The 15207-nt window shown below is 40.3% G+C and overlaps 1 long non-coding RNA gene and 1 pseudogene across 1 annotated transcript; both read left to right on the forward strand.

Annotated features, from left to right (window-relative positions):
* The first annotated feature begins 3099 nt into the window (after positions 1 to 3099).
* Positions 3100 to 6495, forward strand: LOC107854793 (annotated as a pseudogene).
* Positions 6496 to 11226: 4731 nt separating this feature from the next.
* Positions 11227 to 13800, forward strand: LOC124895549. The gene is made up of 3 exons (XR_007051796.1): positions 11227 to 12155; positions 12255 to 12882; positions 13121 to 13800. It is a non-coding gene; the product is annotated as an uncharacterized LOC124895549 (long non-coding RNA).
* Positions 13801 to 15207: the final 1407 nt, after the last annotated feature.

Raw genomic sequence — 15207 nt, forward strand, 5'->3', positions numbered from 1 at the left:
ATGGACCTCGATGAAATTAATCCTTGACGATAATAAAGAAATCCGAAGACCAAAATACTCGATCGGAGAACCTCGATCGCGATGAATCCAACTCATTATAGGGAAAAACTAGTAGGACAACTTCTAAACTAGTGAGACAAACTTTGTTATACGAAACTCAAACAAGAACGACGACGCGATTTGATAACGACAACTCGAAATCCAATATCGACGACGAACCAGAAAATAGACAAAACCAAAACCCCCACCAAACAACAGGAAAACAAAACCTAACACAGATCGAGCTCCGGTGAGCTCCAGTGACGAAGAGACCGGCGGCGGTGCTGGTTCTCCGGTGGTGACTAGAGCTGAAGCTGTCTACGGCGATGGTGTTTCGCCGATGGCGTCACTGGCCCGCTTCTGTTCGCGGAGGATGGTGGTTCGCTGGTCGGTGGTTGGTTTATAGGCGATGGGAGAGGAAAGTGGAAGCTCGGCAGCAGAAGTTAGGTCGGCAGAAGCTCGGCGGCAGCGGCGATGGAGTGGATCGATTGGGGAGAGAGAATGCTAGCCGACGCTGAGTTGGCCGGCGTCAGCCATGGATGTCGAAGGGTCGTTGGTCGGTCGCCGGCGAGTTTGCTGAGACAGAGAGAGTGAGAGTCTAGAGAGAGAAAGAGAGAATTTGGTCCCTTTTTTTTCTTTTTGGTTCCTGTTCATGCCAAAAAATCTTCTCCCTTTGTATGGGTGTTTCTGTGTATATATATTGTATTTTTCCTTTTTGGGTCCTTTCTTTTTGGACAAGAAAAAAAAAGAGGGGGGGGTGTGACGTGGGGTAGGGTTAGGTAGGGGTAAGGAGGTGGTTTATTTTGATTGGGTAGGTTGTTAGGATAAGATATAATTAGTTAGGATATGTTTTGTTAGGGATTTTGTTATATATTTTTTTTGTTATTTTGTGAGGGTATAATAACATGGGTGAGGGTACACGGCAGGATAAAAATAAAATGGGTAAAAATGACATCGGGGAGGGACGAAATTAGGTGTCTACAATAAATATATCAACGCACATACCTACAAACACAAATTGCAGCCCGCGTCCCTTCCTCATTTATTATCGCAGGAACAAAATTCTACCTACATCTATGGTCCATCAACCAGCCAGTCCTATTCTTGAACCGGAGCTTCCTCTCTCACCACCTAAATGTCCTTCTTCTCATACCCGTGTTGTCACCCGATCCCAAAACAACATCACAAATTTTTGATTACCTAGCCAAAGTGAAGCCCACCATCACCCCCACTACTTTTAAACAAGCACAAAAATATTTCGAGTGGCGTGAAGCTATGAAACAGGAACTTGATACTTTAATTAAGAACCAAACTTGGGAACTTGTTCCTCCTAATCCAACAAAAAATATTATTTCCTGCAAGTGGCTTTTCAGGATCAAAAGGAATATGGATGGGTCTATTAATAGATATAAAGCGAGGCTAGTTGCAAAAGGAATCACTCAGAGGCCGGGCATTGACTTCCATGCAACTTTCAGTCCAGTCGTAAAGTCTACCACTATTCAAATTGTCCTCTCTGTGGCACTTCACCACAACTGGCAACTTCGTCATTTGGACGAGATTCACTAATGATGACAAATCAACTCATATATGTAGGCTGCGCAAGGCAATCTATGGCTTGAAACAAGCCCCACGGGTGTGGTACAATGCTGTCATAGGTTATCTCTCATCTATAGGCTTTGTTAAGATGAAATCTGATGCCTCACTACTCGTCAGACAAGGTCTAGGTGAGATAATGTTCGTCCTTGTATATGTAAACGACATTATTATCACTGGGAACAACACTTCAAGTGTTGATCAGGTCATTGCTTCCTTTGCCTCTAAATTCTCAATTAAAGATTTGGTCTTCACTACTTTCTTGGTGTTGAAGTGATACGCAGCTCTAATGGTTTAATTCTTACCCAAGCAAACTATGTGAATGAGATCCTGAATGATGAGTTAATGACCGACTGCAGAAGTGTTTCCACGCCAATGAGTGCAACTGAGTTTCTCACTTTGTCTAATAGTACTCATTTGACTGATGCAACATGCTATCATCGAGTCTTAGGTAGGCTTCAATACCTATCTTTCACTAGACCGGACATTGCCTATGAAGTGAATAAGTTGTCCCAATTTATGCAAGCACCATCAGACCTTCACTGGAAAGCTGTGAAGCGTGTTCTTCGCTACCTGTGTGGCACCATCCAACTAGGCTTACGTGTAAATCCTATTAAGGACTTCAATCTACATGTATACTCTGATGCAGATTGGGATGAGAGTTTCCACATCTGGGTATACCCTGTTCCTTGGTCACAATCCAATTAACTAGTCATCGAAGAAACTAAATACTGTCTCTTGCTCCTCCACTGAGTCTGAGTATAGGGAAGTGGCCAATGCCCTTTCTGAAACCATGTGGGTTACCAATCTCCTCACTGAGTTTTGCTTTCCAGTACATCAATTGCCTACTATTTATTATGACAATCTTGGAGCCACATTCTTGAGCAAAAATCCAGTCCTTCATAGTCGTGTGAAACATGCTGCAGTGGATTTTCACTTTGTTCGCCACCATGTAGAGGCCAAAAAGGTTCGGGTTTTTCATATCCATCGTGCCGATCAACTAGCAGATACTCTCACCAAAGCACTGCCTAAACCTGCTTTTTAGCAAAATCTATCCAAGTTAGGCTTAGTGACCCTTCGTCTAACTTGAGGGGGCGCATTGGCACAAAATGATTAAACCCTGTTTAGTTAGTTCAATTTTAGTTCATAGTTTAGTTTAGTAAATATTATTGTTTCATTAATCCTACTTTGTTTAGGATACTGCCTTCAGCAGTCAGTGTTTATTTATATTACGTTAGTAGTGTTTGTCTAGGAGTCTTCTTATTTCTCTGTAACTCTATTTAAAATGCTTTCTGTGTTCTTCGATAACAATTTTATCCAGCATTTACTCTGCATTTATAGCTTGCTCCTCATGGTGATCTTCTCAAGATGTTTTAGAAGAATAAGCATGATGCTGGGCTTCTAGAGAAGTTGGAGGACATTTTGCTTGGTCTTCAGATTGTGCTAAGTGATGCAGAGAATAAGCAGGCATCTGATCCACTCATGAGGAAGTGGTTGAATAAGCTTCAGCGTGCTGTGGACGGTGTTGAAAACCTCTTGGAAGAATTCAATTATGAGGCTTTGAGGCTTAAGGTGGAAGGTCAACATCAAAATCTTGTAGAAACAAGTAACCAGCAAGTAAGTGACCTCAACCTGAGCTTGAGTAATGATTTTTTTCTTAACATAGAAGAGAAGTTGAAAGACACCATTACAAAATTGGAGGTGTTGGGAAAGAAAATCGGTCGCCTTGGCTTACAGAAGCATTTTGATTCGGGTAAAAAAATAGAAACTAGAACACCTTCAACTTCTTTGATTGATGAATCTGATGTCTTTGGTAGGCAGAATGAAATAGACGAATTCATTGACCGTTTATTGTCTAAGGATGCTAGTGAAAAAACTTTGACTGTTGTCCCTATTGTTGGAATGGGGGGCGTGGGCAAGACAACACTTGCTAAAGCTGCTTACAACGATAAGAAGGTAAAAAGCTATTTTACTTTGAAAGCTTGGTTTTGTGTGTCTGAGCCATATGATGCTATTAGAATAACAAAAGGGTTACTTAAAGAAATTGGCTCATTTGACTTAAAGGATGACAATAATATCAATCAACTGCAAGTCAAATTGAAGGAAAGCCTTAAAGGAAAAAGGTTTCTCATTGTCCTTGATGACATGTGGAATGATGACTATAATGAGTGGAATGACTTGTGAACTCCTTTTGTACAAGGAGATATGGGAAGTAAGATCATTATAACTACACGTAACAAGGATGTTGTCGGGATGATGGGTAGTGGGTCAGTCAACGTGGGGACTCTGTCTAGTGAAGCCTCTTGGGATTTATTCAAACGACATTCTCTGGAAAACAGGGATCCCAAGGAACATCCAGAACTTGAGGAGGTTGGAAAACAAATTGCAGGCAAGTGCAAAGGATTGCCTTTAGCTCTAAAGACACTTGCTGGTTTTTTAAGCTCCAAATCGGAGGTGGATGAGTGGACAAATGCTTTAAGAAGCGAAATATGGGAGCTGCCACGTCGTCCGAATGGTATATTACCAGCATTGATGTTGAGCTACAATGATCTTCCTGCACATTTGAAGCAATGTTTTGCTTATTGTGCTATATATTCCAAAGATTATCAATTTTGCAAAGAGCAAGTTATTCACCTGTGGATTGCTAATGGTCTTGTACAACCGTTGCATTCTGGTAACCAATACTTTAACGAGTTGAGATCAAGATCATTGTTCGAAAGGGTCCCAGAGCCTTCTGAAAGAGATGGAGGGAAATTCTTAATGCATGATCTTGTCAATGATTTGGCCCAAATTGCATCTTCAAAACTTTGTGTCAGGTTGGAAGAGTGCCAAGGATCTCATATGTTGGAACAAAGTCGGCATATGTCATATTCAATGGGGGGAGGTGGTGACTTTGAGAAATTGAAACCGCTCTCCAAGTCAAAGCAGCTGAGGACATTGCTTCCAATCTCTATCCAGTACCTTTACCGCCCTAAGCTACACAAGAGGTTGCTGCTTAACATACTGCCAAGGCTAAAATCTTTAAGGGCATTATCATTGCCAGGCTATGAGATTGTGGAGTTGCCGGATGCTTTGTTTATCAAATTAAAGCTCCTCAGATTTTTGGACCTTTCTCGGACAAAGATTACAAAATTACCCGATTCTATCTGTGCATTGTATAACTTGGAGACACTTCTCCTGTCGTCTTGTGATGATCTTGAGGAGTTATCACTGCAGATGGAAAAGCTAATCAACTTGCGGCACCTTGACATAAGCAACACTTCTCTCTTGAAGATGCCGCTACATCTGAGCAAGTTGAAAAGTCTCCAAGTGCAAGTGGGAGCCAAGTTTCTTCATGGTGGCCCCTGTGGTTGGAGAATGGAAGATTTGGGTGAAGCACGTTACTTTTATGGATCTCTATCAATTTTAGAGTTACAAAATGTGGTTGATAGAAGGGAAGCTCTGAAGGCAAAGATGAGGGAAGAATCATGTTGAAAAGTTATCGTTGGAGTGGAGTGAAAGTGATGCCTACAATTCACAAACTGAAAGAGACATACTTGATGAGCTACGCCCACACTCAAATATAAAAAAACTCCAAATCTACAGATATAGAGGGGCACAATTTTCAAACTGGCTAGCTGATCATTCGTTTCTTAAGCTGCTAGTACAATTGTCTCTTAGCAACTGCAAGGACTGGTTTTCCTTGCCAGCGCTAGGACAACTTCCTTCTTTGAAATTCCTTTCCATTAGAGAGATGCATCGAATGACAGAGGTGACCGAAGAATTCTATGGTAGTCCGCCCTCCAAAAAGCCTTTTAACTCTCTTGAGAAGCTTGAATTTGCAGAGATGCCTGAGTGGAAGCAGTGGCACGCACTAGGGAACGGAGAGTTTCCTGCACTTCAGAAACTTTCCATTGAAGATTGCCCCAAGTTGACGGGGAAGTTTCCTGAAAATCTTTCTTCTCTGTCAGAATTGAGATTTTCAAGATGTCCTGAACTCAATTTGGAGACACCCATCCAACTTTCAAGTCTAAAATGGTTTGAAGTTGAGGTTTCTCCCAAGGCTGGAGTTGTTTTTGATGAAGCTGAACTGTTTACATCCCAACTTGAGGGAATGAAGCAGATTGAGAAATTATATATTAGTGATTGCAACTCTCTTACCACTTTGACTACTAGCACTCTGCCAAACACCTTGAAGACAATACTTATATCTCGTTGCAGGAAATTCAAATTAGAGGTGCCAGTTGGTTGTTGTAACATGTTTCTTGATATATTGACACTGGATGAATGTGATTCTATAGATGATCTATCATCAATTGACTTGGTCCCAAGGGCACGCACTTTGTTGATAGTGAGTTGCCAAAACCTTACTAGGTTTTTGATTCCTAATGGGACTGAAGCACTGGATATTAGTTGTTGTGAGAATCTTGAAATACTTTCGGTGGCATGTGGGACCCAGAAGACGTCATTGAATATTTTCAATTGCAAAAAGCTGAAGCGGCTTCCAGAACGTATGCAGGAACTCCTTCCATCTCTTGAGGAACTGACACTGTCTGATTGTCCAGAAATGGAGTCCTTTCCTGATGGAGGATTGCCTTTCAATTTACAACTCCTTACGATCGACAATTGCGAGAAACTGGTGAATGGCCGAAAGGAGTGGCGTCTACAGAGACAGAGAGTTATGGATCGAACATGATGGCAGTGACGAAGACATTTTTGGTGGTGAGAATTGGGAGTTGCCATGCTCTATTCAAAGGCTTGTCATAGTTAATCTGAAAACATTAAGCAGCCAACATCTGTAATACCCCGCCAAACCCAAGAAGCTCCGAATATCGGTTGGAGTCGTGGGTCTGGGCCATTTTCTCACTGCTTCAACTTTCTGGGGATCCACTCTTATCCCGTCACTGGACATAATATGCCCCAGGAAGGCAATAGGGTCTATCCAGAATTCACACTTAGAAAATTTGGCATACAGCTGATGATCCTTAAGGGTCTGAAGGATAATTCGGAGGTGATTGGCGTGATCCTCTTTACTCTTAGAATAGATCGGAATATCATCAATAAATACAATGACGAACAAGTCAAGAAACTGATGGAACACTCTATTCATAAGATCCATGAAGGCTGCAGGGGCATTAGTCAACCCAAAGGACATGACTAGAAATTCGTAGTGACCATATCGGGTTCGAAGGCTGTCTTGGGTATGTCTGACTCCCTAACTTTCAACTGATGATAACCCGAACGAAGGTCTATTTTTGAAAAGCACTTGGCACCCTGAAGCTGGTCAAAAAGGTTGTCAATCCTAGGAAGAGAATATTTATTTTTAATCGTGACCTTATTCAACTGACGGTAGTCTATGCACATCCAAAGAGTCCCATCCTTCTTTCGCACGAAGAGCACGGGTGCAACCCATGGGGAAACACTAGGATGAATAAAACCTTTGTCTAGGAGGTCTGCAAGCTGTTCCTTTAACTCCTTTAGTTCCGCGGGAGCCATTCTATATGGCGGAATAGAAATAGGACGAGTGTCTGGCAACACATTAATGCCAAAATCTATCTCCCTATCAGGGGGTATCCCTGGGAGATGGACTACTGCAGAGGAAGGTTTCCAACTTTTGAATCTTTTACTCGGATTAGATGATACATACAACCTTTGGAGATAAGCTTTCGGGCTCTAAGATAAGAGATAAAGTGACCTCTAGGTTCCACAAAACTCCCTACCCATATAACTGGTGTCTTATTCGGAAAAGAAAAAGTGACCTTTTGGGTTCTGCAATCAAGGGTGGCATAACACGAATGGAGCCAGTCTATCCCAAGAATGGCATCAAAATCTATCATATCCAGTTCTATAAGGTCTGCCACAGTTTTCCTACTATGAATAGACACGACACAATTCCTATATACCCTTCTAGCAACAACAGAATCACCTACAGGAGTAGAAACAGAGAAGGGTTCTACAATAACTTCGGGCTCAACCCAAAACCAACACCCACATAAGGGGTCACATAGGATAAAGTAGACCCGGGATCAAGCAATACATAAACATCACGAGAAAAGATTCGTAACATACCGGTGACAATATCTGGTGAAGCTTCCGCCTCCTGGCAGTTAGTAAAATAATATAATCGGTTGTGATCGCTTCCGATAGCTGAAAGGGCAGCCTTAGGAAAGGGAGTTGTAGAGGCGGCTTGGGACTTAGCCCCCCCTCCCCCAACAGTTACTCCAGCAGATAGACAATCTCTCTGAAGGTGACCCACTTTGCCACAAGTATAGTAGTTTCTTCCCTCAAACCAGCACTTCCCTAGATGATTCCTTCCGCAAACTTCGCACTGCAAACGAGTATGCCTATGCTGGGCCACATTGCCCTAAGACTGTGTACCTAGAGCTTTGGAACCATGAGAAGTCTGAAGACTCTGAGTTTGTCTGTCTGTTGGTGGTCTGGGTGCTGGGGCGCTGGTTGCTGACTGTGCATTATTCCAAACCTTCTTCCTCTTCAACCACTTATTACCCTAGTTACCACTCTGCGACTGACTCTGGTGCTGATCCGTAAATCTAGCTCTTTTGGCCAGTCTGTCTTTCTCTTTAGATTCAGCAATCTTTTTTTTCTTCTCTTCCACTTGATGCATATGAACGGTCAGTCGAGCATAGTCTAACTCCTTATTTAACATAGCCCCCTGGAACTCAAGTACCAGGTCATCAGTAAGGCCGGATGCGAATTTCCTCATCCGGGCCCTCATATTACTAGTCAACTCTGGTGCATAGCGGGCTAGTTTATTAAACTTCAAAGTGTACTCCTGGACACTCATACTGCCCTACTTTAGATTCATAAACTCTTCCGTTTTGTCCTCCCTCAACTCCAAAAGAAAGAATCGATCAAGGAAAGCTTCCATAAATTCACCCCAAACTGTGGGCTCAGCACTTTCACCTTTTTCATCTTCCCAGTTGGCATACCACTGATTTGCAACGTCCTTGAGCTGATAGGTTTCTAGCTCCACCCCTTCAACCTCATCCATATGCATCACCTTAAAGATCTTTTCCATCTCATCCACGAACTCCTGCGGATGTTCCTCTACCTTGGTGCCAGTGAATATAGGTGGGTTCATCTTCATGAAATATCCAACTCTAGTAGCCTCAGATGTAACAGATGCAGACCCAACATCTTGCAATTATTGATCCTGGTTAGCTACCAACTGCGTTAGTATATGAATAGACCGTCTGCATTCTGCATTTGAAATATCTCCCTGAGGAGTTGGGGGACGGTTGGCATTAGTCCGTGGAGCAGGAGGTGGACTGGTCAGGACTGGAGGGACTCCCAGAGAAGGGAAAAATTTTGGTGTGTGAGCCATGTTATGGGTCCGTATCCCATGGGTGGGATGGACCTCATCTGCCTGAGCATTCTGATCGACGATACGATGTGGAGGCATAACTGTATTTCTGAAACGCAAGTGATTATTGATTAGGGGACAGTTCAGACTCTGAAGCACGAACTAAATCACAAAGAAGGGAAACATTTCCTAAATGCCAAGCAGCCTCCTGCTTATAAGTGTGGCGCGCTACACATCCATAAATAATATTCTACCCGATGCGATTTCGCAGACACCCTGGGACCATGAACCGTGCTCTGATACCAAGTTTGTCACGACCCGAACCAGGGCCTAGCCTTGATGAGCATTTCAAACCATAGAGGCCCGAAACACCCCTATCTGTCTGATAATCATGCACATAATTCATATGATCAAAGTAATGCGGAAAAAACACAATATAACGGAAACATGGTCAAGAATCATATGAAAAGAAAAATGGGGAATAGTGTCCCATAATCTAAATCAACATCTCTAAAACCGTCTGCGAAATCTCCACTACATGACTGTAACAATGTCTATCTGAAAACTGGGACAAGGCCCCCAGTAGGCCCAAAACTAATATAAGATAAAAGGACTGCAGGACATAAGACCTTCCGAAACATAGAAGGCTCACCACTTGTCTCTGCAACTCTATCTGAAAGATCTACTGATTCTCTTGACCCCTAGACTAGGCCTCTGAACCTGAGAGGTTGGAGAAGGGAGGGGATCAGCACAAGAGTACTGGCACGCAGAGATATCAAAGCAAAACATAATATTTTTTTTACAAAATATAATTGAGAGCCATTATAAATAAATTTCGTATCAAATCATTTGAAAGCACATGGGTGTAATGCAATAGTTTTTCTCAACAATAATGAAATGCAACTGAGTTAGGTGGAATACCCTACATAATTTACACCAACTGTCAAACCTCGGTTGCCGCTGAGATTAGAGTATAAATGAGGGAGAGACACACAAGACCACAAAGCATGGTGTCTCGACCCAAATCAAATATGGTAGTGCACAAGACCACAAAGCATGGCTCCTAACCATAATCCCAATTTGGGATAATATAATATCAGGTACGCAAGACCACAAAGCATGGTATCGATATTCCGTGTCAGCAAACACGTTCTTCCAGCGATAAGCCGCTTGTGTCTTAAACGCCTTCTTCGGGCATCCACCTTTTTCATGTAAAATCAATACATTCAAATTTCATCTTATTCAATCGTATATCGTATTTTGAAAGGTATCGTTATACCCGACTTGCAAGTCATCAATATCACATCCATATATGCATAATCATGTAAAAACCAAGGTGCTTCATCATTTACAAGTGATGAACAGTGTTTATTTCAAATTCATGCTCTCTTTTGTTGATCACAATATAATATAGAGTATCGAAATATTATCATGGGAATTTGAAAACAATTTATCATACATATTTATCAAACTTCCATGGAAAATCTCAAATCACATATACATGGTTTCAACCAATGAAGTATATAGGCAAACAATTCCCATGACATAAAGAAAACGACTTAGAAATCATATTGAAAGCAAGATATTAGCATTTGATTGAAAACCCCCATTTAAAAGCATGCATGTTCATAAAAACTACACCCATGAGATTTTTGGATAACCCCACGTACCTCTATTTCCAAGGATAATAGATGTTTCTTGAAGCTTGCGGATTGGTGATTCCAAATATGTAATTATCTTTGAAAACCTATGGTCAAATCTTGAACTATTTGGGTTTTTATTTTGAAACCCTAAGGAGAATCTTGAGCACTTTTGATGAAAGAATATGTATTTTGGGGTCCTTGGAACTAAATCTCGTGTTTTAGGGCTAAGTAAGGGTGGAAAAGGACCACTTTACCCTCAACACGGAGTGTTTAAATTTCCAGAATTCCTTACATAGGCGCCGCCCATCCCATCGCCTATCTTCACATAGGCACCGCCTAGGCTATCGCCTAGGCACCGCCTAGGCTATCGCCTATGTTTACATAGGCGCCGCCTAGGCTATCACCTATGTTCACATAGGCGCAGCCTAGGCTATCGCCTATGCTTTTCAGTGGCCATGGGCGATTGGTTAGGTGTCGCTTATCACTTTGAAAGGTCATAACTTCTTGCTCGGGTGTTGGATTTTAGCCAAATTTTTATCGTTGGAAATCTAACTCGAATACCTATCATTTGACACATAGTAGGATTCCTACTTCGACATATACAGAGAATTATGGTCGATGGAAGCTGACACACTTTACAACGTCCACTAAAACTTAGTCGACCACAATAGTTTCAACTCATCCTTGAGTTGAAGGACCTCTATGGTATAAATTCAAGCTTGAGAGGATTCACAGGCTACACCATAATTAACATGCCGTATTGGCATAGGATTTTATGGCTTCGGGATTAGCAACGCATCGAAATCATGGTTTTTTTATTCTAGACCAAAATGCGGGGCGTTACAATGCTAGAAAGGTGAGGACTGGCGTAAGATTTATGGTCCATCTAAAAGTATCGGTGGTGACTCATCTAAAGATGAAGTTCATGTTACTGGGATATATATATAAGTTCATGCTACTGGGAACAACATTTACTCTTTAGATAACCTTCTAGTTATTTTTCAAAATTTCTCCTTGCTTGTCTATTAGCTCGATTCACTTTGTTCATCCATTAACATTGCAGAAGTTGTTCATTCAATTTGTGGAACACTTTGAAGAGCATGAATTTTCAGAAAAATGAAATCTCAAATGCAGTACTTTTTTCATTAAGTAACTTTGTTCTTTGATCTTTGACGTTTAACAAGGCTTCTGATCAGTAATACTGATGATTGATGAATGTTACCTTTTGTTAAATCTTTAGAATTAACAGCATAACCAAGAAAGAGTCATCTCTTATAAACTCTTCTAGTCTTAGCGGATGTGTATAAGCTTTTCAAAATATGTCAGTGTCTTAACGCGTATATTGCAATCAAATGTCTAGATAACATAACAGAAAGTTTGGATTTCTTCTTTGTTTGCCTGTTAGTTTGATTTCAATGTTGATTTGTTGTCATTGTAGGAGTTGTTCAATCTTATCTTCGTTGTGTTAAATCCATCAATTCTTGGAATCGCAGGGAAGAGTGATGTCTACTTTGTCTTCCTTGAGATGAAGCATGATTTGCTGCACATGGAATATACAGCCCTAATGGAACACAAAGGTACATGAGAAACAAAGTTATTTAACGTAGCACACAAACGAACATGTTGTATATTGTGGTTATGGATTATAAGGAAAGATTTTTCTTTTTCATTGTTAGGATTTTGACAAGGCTCAGCAATTATTTGGGAAGTAGAAAGTTTCGAAGGTGTCTCTGCTCAAGTTGTAGAAGCTTTAGCTGATATTTTATTCTCATGTTGGATTGAACATCAGGGACTATGGATGTGATAGCTTGTATTGTTGTCTTTTGGTTTCCGAGTAGGCTTGCGCGACTTTAAAATGTGTCGTAAGGGTCAAAGGCTCGCTTTCAAATATATTAACAATCAACGTCTCTCACGTGTTTTGTCGATGTGACATTTGTCCAGGAAGTGACAATGACTTTCTTGTTGCTCTGAATATTTCTATGCCAACGAAAATCAAAAGATGACGTGATTATTATTGGAGTTCGGAGCCAAAAAGGCTAATTTTTTGACCAAAAACTTCAAAGGAGACACTTGATTTGGAAAGAAACCAAAGGGGACAAATCGTTGTTGGTGAGCGATTTGCAAGTCGCCTGGTGTCCAGCAATTTGTAAGTCGCCTGGTGTCAAAATCACCGGACACCAAGCAACTTAAAGAGGTACATACAGATCTAATGGGAAGTCTGTTGAAGCTTTCAATGGTATTTAATCTTGTGTTGGTTTGAATGGGAAAGACAATGAAGTGTATCCTGTTCGGAATGAATTCCAGGTTAGATAAAAAAAAAGGATTTACTCATGTTCAGTTACCGAGATGCTTATATTTGCGGTGGTAGTAGTTTATTTTACTTTCTAGAAATTGTCATCTCTTATTAATTCTTTTAGTTTAAGCGGATGCATATAACCTGTTCAAAATATGATGCAGTCTTACTTAACGCGTCTATTGCAATGCAATATCTAGATATCTTGACAGTTAATTTTGAGGATTTCTTCTTTGTCTGTCATTGTAGGAGCTGTTCAATCTTGTCTTTGTTGTCTTAAAGTCTGTCAATTCTTGGAATAACAAGGAAGAACATGAATGCTTACAAACTACGCAAATAAAAAATGCAGATGAAGATTTCCAAACACGCAGCTTCTTTTTCAGCACACATCTGTCTACTTTGCCTTCCTTGAGATGACGCATGCCTTGTTGCACATGGAACATACAGCTCTAATGGAACCCAACATTCCATGAGAATAAAAGTTGTTTGATGTAACACATAAAAGAACATGTTGTACATTATGGTTTATAAATATATTGTTATGGGGCCATATATTTTGGTCAAATCCTTGAAGATCTCTTGCAAGATTTTTACTTGGAGCCAAAGTTTGATTTTGTGGCTGGAAAGTTTAATATGAAATCATCCATGACATCAAATACTTGGAGACCAAGAACTTCCTTGCTATTTCTTAGTCTGTATTTTGTAGTTTTAGCAAATAAACATATTGCTGCTAACTGTTGTCAATAAAACAATGGTGTATTGTTGTCAGTTCATCAATTGGGATAGAGTTGTACATGGACATAATAGGCACCTTGAACATAGAAAAAAATGTTCAAGGGTTTTCGAGGGTTTAGGCTTGTGGTTGTTTGTCGTTGTACTAGCCATATTATTGTAGTTCTTTCTTTTGATATCTATCGTCATTTGTTGTTTATTGTGTTTCGATTATGGTACTATTTTGTTGTTGTTCTTGTTCCTCTCTTGTAGGCTTTGCACTGGTTCCCTTGTTAGTTGTTATATTTTCTTCACTATTTCCTTCTTCTTTGTACTTGAACTGAGGTTCTTTCAAAAACAGTCTCTGTCTCCACAAGGTAGTGGTAAGGTCTCCATACATTTTACCCTCCCCGGACCCCACTTGGGGAATTTCACTGGGTATGCTATTGTTGCCGTTGAACATAGAAAAAATAATATTGGAGAGAAAAGAAAAAACAAACCAATTCAAGTTCTTCACAATTCTTGACCATTTTGTGATTTCCTATTTTGCTGTTAAAGAAAGTGCAGTTGACTTTGCTTGGCCTTCAAAGCTGTGCTAAGTGATGCAGAGAATAAGCAGTCATCAAATTCATACATGAGCTAGTGGCTTATTGAGCTTCGAGATGTTGTGTATGAAGCATAAGCATCGTTTTCGTCTCTTAAAAACAGCAAATAAATTAAGAGTTTATCGAGTTAGCTGATTGAAATAGCTTAGCACTTTTGGTTTCTAAAATTAATTTGTCCCTTATAGATAAGTAGTTACGTGTTTTAACCCCTTATGTGTTTGGCGAAACTAACTTAAAAATCGTAAGGTAAATGTGATAGTACAAGTTCGTGATCCGAATCTTATAGACCGTGACCGGCACTCGGCAATTTAACCCTTTATTAAATGGCAAACCGGTGCACAAGGCATCCCACAGGGTCAGAGAATGGGGAAGGGCCGCACCGTAATGGGTGTGATGTATACAACCTACCCTAATGCAAGCATTTTGAAGCTCGTTAAGCCTACTCATAGGACTATTACTTTCATTTCATGAGAAGAGAAAAGAATGATCTACAGTATCTTCACTTATCCTTGTCTCTAGCAAAATTCAGACAGCTGAAGATGTGAAAAGATAGCCACTTGGGCCCCCCAAATACCCTTCCTCTCGTGCCTGAATTATTGAATTTAGAAAAGTAATGAATAGTATAAAGCAGAATTTGTCTTCTTCTTGGATGAAAATTCAAACTTTTTGATAATAGTAGATTGTAGTTAATAATAACAAACATTTGTTGTTGTATCTGCCTTAAATCCGTCTGCCATAGAAATATGGCTATAAAAATAGTGAATAAATTGTTAATCTGTAGCAATTACAACTTACATTCCTGTAATTTCTCACCTCTTCCGAAGAAATATATAAAACTGTAATAGTAATTTTGGGTAGAATCACAAAATTCAAGTATAATATATAAATAAACAAAAAAATAATGAAGGGACATGGGATCTTACTGGATAAATTGACAATGAAAACAAAAAGACTGATTTCTTCTCGCCTAATTACAATCTAGGTTTCTAGAACTTTTCACTTTGTGGTGCACCGTTCATG

The sequence above is a fragment of the Capsicum annuum genome, unplaced genomic scaffold, assembly GCF_002878395.1.
Source record: "Capsicum annuum cultivar UCD-10X-F1 unplaced genomic scaffold, UCD10Xv1.1 ctg82890, whole genome shotgun sequence".
Taxonomy (NCBI): domain Eukaryota; kingdom Viridiplantae; phylum Streptophyta; class Magnoliopsida; order Solanales; family Solanaceae; genus Capsicum; species Capsicum annuum.